The sequence below is a fragment of the Marmota marmota genome, unplaced genomic scaffold (genome assembly GCF_001458135.2).
Source record: "Marmota marmota marmota unplaced genomic scaffold, marMar, whole genome shotgun sequence".
Lineage (NCBI taxonomy): Eukaryota > Metazoa > Chordata > Mammalia > Rodentia > Sciuridae > Marmota > Marmota marmota.
The window spans coordinates 31267742-31276881 of record NW_026000229.1 but is presented as its reverse complement, the minus strand read 5'-3'; positions in this window follow the sequence as shown (position 1 = coordinate 31276881).

Sequence of the window (9140 nt, the reverse complement as noted above, 5' to 3'; positions counted from 1 at the left end):
GTTGCAGCCAGCTGTTTTAAACCCAGTTCATTTCATTTCTGTGGGTCATTGGCAAGAAGCACAGTCAGCTGGCAGACTCTGTCTTCATGGCAGCTCCCCTCATGTTGACCTAGAACAAAACAAAACTCCTCACTTCAAGTTTCAAATTCATTTTTTTCTTCTATCCCTAGAGGACAACAGTTTTGAAAGCCAAGATTTGTTGAAAGAAAAAAGTATTTTCTAAGTCTCAGACTTACTGTTGACATTATCAAGAGTAAAGTCCAGAGATCTGAGCACAGAACTCTGCCCAGGTCCCGGGCTAGAACCCCTCACTGAGACTGAGTCATCCAAGTTAGTTTCTTCCAAAGCCATCACGGAGCCAGAATGGGAGCTTCGAGATGTATACTAGGGTTTGGCACCTGTGAGAGGAAGCGGGAGGAAGCAGGATTGGGAAGTAGGAGAAACCAACCTTTGAGGGAAGTCTAAGGAAGCCTCAGCAGGGAGCTCTGTGTCAGGGGGGCTTTTTGTCCCTACCTTCCCTTGTCCTGGCAGCTCTGTGGACACGACCCCAGGGCGTAACATTCTGCAGCCCAGGCAGTCCATGAAAGGACTAGGAACTGGAGGCTGTGGGTTACCATCACTGTGACTGCTGGGGAAATATTCCATTCTCCAGGGTATCTGGAGGGCTTTTATTCCAAAGTGTCCTTCCAGTTTGAGGAAGAATTGGAAAATGAAGACGTGAAGGGCAAAGGGGGAACCTGTGTATCCTCAAGTTAAAGAAAGAAGTAAAATAGCTTTAGTTCTTTGGGAGTCTAACCCAAAATAAAGCTGACTGAGCATCCCAACTGTCTGGAACACAAGGGCTCTTTTTGCAAAGACTTCTGCAGGCCATGCCTTCAAGAGATGGACTTACTAAGAGTGACTGTAGTCCCTACTCCCAGAAATAGTCCTGGACTGTGTGACATGCTGTCTGTACTAAGTTGCTCAGATTACAGTGGCCAAATGGACATCTTTCTGGCCAGCTCCCCTACTTCTGCATTTCCGTATCCCCCACAAGCATGGAGATATGACAACTTTCATCTCTGATTGCTAAGGAAGAATTTCACGGTAACTGAAGTAATTTGGACAGCCTATCCCAGCGTGAAGAGAATTACAAAGCTTTTTCGGGCCTTCTCTCCTCAGGACCAGATTCTCTTCTGTTCAGTCCTAATGAGCTCTATGACTCTTGATTTCCAAGCCTAGGGCAGAAATTCTAAGCCCAGCAAAATCTGAGGAATCTCTGATGAATTCCTTCATCCCGATTATTTAGAGTAAAGGAGGCATCAATCTCCCCACACAGGGATGGCAGCCTTCACACCACAGACTAAGGAAAAATGATGATGCTAACTCAGACCCTGAGGGGGTTTATTATATGAAAGTGAAGAAAATAAATCTCCATGCTCTATCGTGTCAGGGCCCCTCCGCTTCTTGTTCTCATTTGCCCCCCTCTCTGGACACCCCAGTGAAAATAGAGCAGGAGGAGAAGACTGTAAAGCCAAGCTGGAGGCAGGCCTTTTCCAGATCCCTCATTGAACTACTGCATACTGAAGCGCTCATGGAAGGCTTTCATTTAAACTCTGAGAACTAAGGCCGAGGAAGGCTAGCTCCAAAGAAGTGGAAGAAACAAGTATCAAAAATGACAAATTCCATTTTGTGTGAACATAGCTAATGAAAATCCCCAGCTGATGATCTGCCCAGTGTGTTCAATTTCACTGAGAGCTAAATGCTCTGCCAAGTTCTAGTAACATAAACGGAGCTCTCCTGGAGTTAAAGTGCTGAGGAAAAAGGACTAATATCTAGAACTTAAAGTTCTAGGTCTTTAATCATAATCAAAAAGTATGTGGTGATATCTCCATTTACTATTTCAGAAAAAAATAGAGGAAGGAAAAGTTAACCCAGGTTTGGCTAATTCTACATTTATTTTCACTCTACAGTGTTGTTTTAAATAATATTTGATCTACAAAACTTGAACACTAGCCAATAACTTGAACTCTCATATATATTCAGAAGACTGGACTATGTCCTCCAATAAGAGAAAAAAAAAAAAAGCACAAACCTTGAGAAGATTCTGAAGGCTTTGTAGGAATTGGAAATGTTTTAAATAATTGTTAATTACTCAGAGCCACACAGAAGTGCAGTGAGACCAATTGAAACTGGGTTGAAAACTGGGGATGTCCACACAGGCTTTGTATCCGTTCTCAACCCTGGTTTCAGGCTCGACTTTAGCGGTAATGTCCATGAACGATGAGGGTCTGGGAACAAATAAAACATTGAGTACGTCTCTCAACTCAAAGCCATGGCTAAGGCTGGAGTAGCAACTCATGTGATGGTTGCAAAAAAAAAAAAAAAAAAAAATGAAGAAGATGAGAAGACTGAGCTAAAGCTTCTAGTCACCCTGATGCCCAAACTGCTCTCAGACTCAAGAGTCTGAGGGCAATCCACTGAAGGGAATCAGCAATAGTCACCAAAGTCTCCATATAACAATGCATTTACATTCAATGCTCACTCTACTTCAGTTTTCTCAAGTTGTTTATGACATGGTGAAAATCACTCACCTTATTTCAGGTTGCCCATGGGAACTGGATCTGCATGTTTAAGTTGCAAAAAGCAATGGAAAAATATATGTTTCCATATATTTATTATGTATTCCAATAAGAATTTAAATAAATAGGTAATATTAACAAGCTGGAGCATGGGAGCAGCCATAGTTTTTTTGCTTTCTTTACCTTCCTCTGTCCTCAGAGTCCTGGGGGATTGGCTATATATAATAAACAGCAGGAGTAATCAGCATTGCATGTAAGATTCAAAATGTCTTTTAAAATGACAGATTTTACAGGGCTCCTATTGGTGTATTTTCCTATATTCCCTCCAACAGAAAGCTGGGGAAGTCCGGTATCTACTTGATGCATCAGCAGGTGGAGCTGGAGAGCTAACTGTGCCACTGGGTTGGGGGACAACTCAAAAAGTGCCTGGAGCACTGGACAGATAGCATTTTGGATGAGACAAAAAGTCAGACCTGATGTATTCTCACAGGTCCTGTGGATGTTTTTAAGGAAAATTCAATGTGAAATACATTGTCTATTTCATTCTTCTGTTCATTCATTCATTCAACAATATCTGTTGGATGCCCGCATGTGCCTGGCACTGCAGTGAATACTGGAAGTGCAAACAGAAAATTAGTTGACATGGTTTTACCCTCATTAAACACATGCCAAAGAGTTTGCTCAACTGGGTGGTTAAGCATGCTCATGTACTTTGGCATTAGAGAGGCCTTTGACAAGTCACATCTTGACTCTGTTACATAGGAACTATGTAACCTTAAATCTTAGGCAATTGATTCAATCCATCATGTAAAAGCAAAAATAGGAAGTCTCCGCCCTCCTAACATTACCTATGCCCAGGCACCCCCATAGATTTCAACTGAATTAGTTTGCATAAGCACCAGATCATCAGTAATTTTAAAAGCCATCAGGTACTTCTGTTAAGAAACCAGTGAGAACTACTCCTCTATTCCTTTGAGTTGGTGGGAGAACTGCCTTGAATAATGCATATGAACAACTCGTGCTTAGTAAACCTTCAATACTTAGCTTTGATTTCCAGGTTGTAACAAGTGCTGTGTAATCACAGAGGACCAGGTATCTGGGATAAGACTGTTAATCTGAAAATGGTCAGTGAGCAAGAGAGCGCTGAAGATAATTCTGAAGATTTTGTTTCTTAAAAGAATAAACAGCTATAACTTGATCACAATGTAATAATCACCTTCACTGATTTTAATGGTAAGCTCACTTGGCTATTTTTAAAAATATCTTATTCTGGTGCTTCTTTTTCTTTTTGTCTTTCCATTTTTAGTACAAACCATTCAGAGCTTTATGGAGTTTAATACTATCAAGTGCTAATAAGGAAAAGAATAAAGAATTTGTTCAGCCAAGGCCTTTCATTTTCCAAATGAGAAAATGGACGTCCTAACAAGTGGTTTTCCCAAGCTCAAATATCCAATATGTTCACAGTTTTGTTTTGTTTGGTCTCAGCATGAACCTATATAACAATTTGTCTGTGTACAACTTTACATAATAGATGGGTTTCCTACTGGTTGTATGTAAATAGTTTTTGTAAAGCAAACCATATGTTCAATTTTCTAAAAGAATTTCCTAGATAAAGGATACAAGTATGAATCCCTTTGGTTAAAAGAAAAAGCTTTTGAAGATGGAGACAGCAGTGGCCCAGTTTTTCAATCTCAACAAATCCTAGCATAGGAGCAAACAAAATGTAGCAAAACCAGACACATCGACAACATTTAAAATGCAATGTAGGCCTGGGGATGTGGCTCAAGTGGTAGCGCGCTCACCTGGCATGCATGCGGCCCAGGTTCAATCCTCAGCACCACATACAAAGATGTTGTGTCCGCCAAAAACTAAAAAATAAATATTAAAAAAATTCTCTCTCTCTTTAAAAAAATTTTTTAAAAAATGCAATGTATCAAGTTATCTCTATGGAACTCAAATGCAAATAAGGAGGGACAAATCACACTCATAATAAAACATGCATGGTGTCAGCTCCTGTGTGGGAGAAAGTACAAGAAATGCACAGGGAATCTGACTGACATGAGAACTAGAGACTCCAAAAGGGATGAGAGGTATTTGCTTAAATATAATAGAACAATTTGAGAACAGTAGTTAAAACTTTTTTAAAAGTTGGCTCATGCCAACAGTGGGAGAATACAAGGGTCACAGTAAGCTCTGAGTCACATGAACTCTCAAAACTAATCAGCCTGGTTCTTCCAGCACAAGGCTCAAGAAATAGAATCTGAAATGACATAGTGAAGCAACTGATGGAATAAAATCTGAGCATGATAAGGAAAATAGACACAGAAGGAGTAAAAAGAGTGCCTACAGGTGTAGAACAGAGCCAGGAAATCTTAGAAAACAAGCATGTTATTTTTTAACATGACAAGAAAAACAATAGAAGGGGGAGCTCTGCAAATTGAAAAAGAGCTGGAGTGAACAAGACCTCCTCCTAAAAGTTCAGGAAAAATTAATTTCATGCAATAACAAGAAAAGAAATGTGCAGAGGTCAAATCCTACACAAAGTTATTGTCACAATAAATGAGAAATAAGGGTCAGAACAACATACCTTCAAAAGAGCATGCTGGGAAGACATACTCATGGATCAGATCAAAACTGTAACCTTGTAAAATCTAAAAGACGTTGTGGAAATCATGCAGATGTAAAGAACATCAATCAGAATTAGGGAAGAAACTCAGAAATGAAGTAGTTGCATTCAGGAAAAAATTAGATACCAAAGGGGAAATAAATCTCAAAACTGAATATTAAACTAGAAGGAGACAAAAGCAATAAACAAAACAGATGACATTTTAAGAGACATAGGAAGAGAAAACTTTTTTATTTTTAATTAAAAAAGAAATGAAGAAAGATAAAAGGATTTGTGACCAACTTACAATTTTGTAGATACCCAAAGGAAATTTAACATAGCAATTGTGGAAATCTCTTAAAGAAAAAAATTAAAGAAAGGGAACAGAATCAATACTAAAAATAATAATTCACGACAACAGTCCTGAATTTAGAGACTTGAGATGACACATTGAAAGAGTAAATGACATACTTAAGAATATTCATCCAGGGCTGGGGTTGTGGCTCCGCGGTGGAGTGCTCATTTAGCATATTTGAGGTCCTGGGTTCGATCCTCAGCACCACATAAAAATAAATAAAATAAAGGTATTGTGTCCAACTACAACTAAAAAATAAATATTAAAAAAAGAATACTCATCCAGAATGATCAACACAATGATATATCTAGTACAATTAACTAACTTTAAAGAAGAGGTATCTAGATATGCTCAGGTAAGGGGAAGAAAGATAATTATCAACTTGTCAACAATAATAGTTTATAGTAGAAGAAAATGGAGTAACATATTTAAGATATTCAAAGGGAAAAGGGGGAGCCAATGGTTTCATATACAGCAAAGTTGCCCTTCAAGTATAAAGACCATGGACAAGTTGTTATCAACATGAAAGAACTCAGGGATTTTTGTTCCACTAGAAAATAAGGTTCATACATCAAAATATCTTAAGAAACATCTATCCAAGGACTAGTGGTGAGCATTAAACATACATGTAGACCTATAGAACCAAGACCAAAAGGAAGGCTAAAAGAGAAAAACAGTACATTAATGACTATATGCTTAGACAATGCAGGTAGACTATAGATTTTAATAAGAATAGAGAGAAAAGGGAAGAGCATATGCAAAAATGTTTAACTCTTCTCAGTAATTTGGTGGTGACGATATCTGTATTGTTATGTTTAGGTTATTATACAGGTAATATGAGACACGTAAATGAGCAATTATGAAATATCAGACACTTTAATTCTATTTTGTGTGTGTGTGTGTTCTTGAGATCCAGAACCCTTGGTATAAAAGAAATGGGATAAAGAGTTAATATAGAAAAACTTCAATTTAAAATAAAAACTATAGCTCTGAATTTGAATGAGAAATATCATATGAACCCTTGAGTTATTTTATTAAGAGGTGTGTGTGTGTGTGTGTGTGTGTGAGAGAGAGAGAGAGAGAGAGAGAGAGAGAGAGAGACATGGACAGACAGAAAGTGACCAACCCAGTAACAATGAGCATCTCTAGCAACTCAGATACTTAGACTGTGGTCTTGAAATGCTTTCCACTTGAATAATTAAAGAAGCATTTTGGAGAAACAGATTTCACGAATAAGTCTGGAATATCTTTTTATACCAAGTGATGAGGAAGCTAACAAAGACAATAAAGATCATGTTGAGATGCACAAAAATCACTTTGAAGAGGCTCCCAAAGGCTGAAGATGAGACTGTCTGAGCTTCAAAAACAGGATAATAATTGCAATTTATTGGAACTCATCAAATATATTAATTCATAATAACTTTCTAATCCAATTGGTTATTTTTGGAGGAAAAGAGAGAACCAATTAATTGTCTTAAGATTTGATAAATAACTGAAAAGAATCAAGCATGGTTCTTATCTATCTTATAGAAATTGGGTGCTTCTAGGTATCCAAAGAGTAAATGATAGAAATCCTCTCTTTGAAGCCAGTGCAGCGGAACACACCTATAATCCCAGCAATTTGGGAGGCTGAGTCAGGAGGATCACAAGTTTGAGGCCAACCTGAGCAACTGAGTTCCTGTTTCAAAAATAAAAATAGAAAAGATTGGTAATGTAGCTCAGTGGTAAAGCACCCCTGGGATCAATCCCTAGTGCTACAAAAAAGAAATCATCTCTTTGCAAAATATTCTAACTAATAAACAAAGAAGAAATTATAGTATTAGAAAGCCACCATTTTGCAGCCCCCAGGAATTACTCCAGATAGGTAATGAGCATGAACATTTGCTCACATCACACAAAGCAGGCATAGTGTGCTTTTCTGTGAAAGAACACACCACCTACAGTCTGCTGAAGGGATGGAACTGAGTCTGATAAAATCTCCACAGCTAGTTGCCGCTTTACAAAAGTATGGTAAACACGGGAGCATATTGAATTATGCCACAAGGACATGATTGTTAAAATCAGGACTGTGGGGAAATGCACAGATCAAATGCCCTGGGGTTTCCAACAGCTAAGTTATAAAAAGAGGGAAGAGAGGAGACCTATAGTCTAAAAGAAACTTAAAAGATATTTATTAAGGCAAGACTAGCTATAGCATTCTAAGGAGGCACCCAATGAAAGGTGCGCTGTTAGACTCTCTCTCTCTCTCTCTCTCTCTCTCTCTCTCACACACACACACACACACGCACACACACACACACTTGAGAGAGGTTACTTTTGAGAAATGGAGGAGCTAAGACTGAGGCACATGAAGGGGCATCTAGAGTAGCTGTGAAAGTCCTGTTTCTTAAAGTGGAGCTTTTATAGGACATTCATCTTATAAAATAATAATAATATAAAAACTGTACATTTTTGTGACTTCTTTAAGTCTGTGTTTTATTTTACAGGTTCTTAAGATCCTTTTGCAAAATGAAGAACATGTAAAGCAACTCAATTTAGCCTCATGCATTCTCTTTTCTTGGTAAATCCATATTTAATCGGATAGTTTGTTTAGACTATGTTCTAGGATTGTGTTTTCATAAACCATTACAACATCAGCAATCTACAAATGTTGATTGAGCACCTATTGTGTGCAAATGCACTTCTGTTATTGGCTCATACTTTCTGATACCTTCTCCCTTTCATAGTTGACAAGGTACAGCAGAAGTTTTCACTGTGGGGTGGAATTTTGCTGTAGTTGACATTTTATTTGTGTGATATTTAATTGTATGAATTTACTGAAGTACTGTGTGTGGGAAGAGGAGAGGCCCAAAAGACACAGCCACCCAGCACAAAATTAAGTGGCCTCTTGCCTTATTTTAGCCACAGTTGGCACAGAGGCCACAGTCCAGCAGTCCAGGTGCTGCTTCTGTGAACGGTGGCAATGGGACTCAGCTTGTTTTGGGGAGCTCAGGGAGTCACTATTATGGGACTGCACTTTTATGACTCATTGTCCTAGCTTCACCACCATACCACACATCTAGATAACTAGTTCCTGGAAATGAGTTTCAGAGAGGTTGAAAGGGGTAAGAAATTCCTAGCAAAACGAAAGTGTGTTTGAGAACACCCTTTGACCCACTGGAGACCACAAACATCAGGAAGTAGCTTCCTCCTTTTCACCTAATATACCCATTTTCTAAATCTAAAACTTAGCAAGCACATCAGTTTTTTAACTTTATCTGCAAAAGTTGCAAAATTACAAAATTCCTTTATGACCAAAAAAGCTTTTATTCCAATCAAGAGTTATAATGATTGAGTAATTGATTGATAAACAGATACTGGTGGCAGAAACTGTTTTAAGCACATTAAATGTATTCATTTGTGTGCATTCACCACACTCCAAACAAAGTGGTCCCTGTTTTGCAGACACTGGAGCAGAGAAGCAGAGAAGTCAAATAATTTGCCTAATGTCACATAGCTAGCAAATAACACTGCTAGGATTCAAGCCATGCCATCTGAATCCAGAGCCTGTGTTATTAGCCTCAGGTTACTACACTACCCAAGTTCTTAACATCTAGGCAAGCCTTAGAAATGCCAGAGT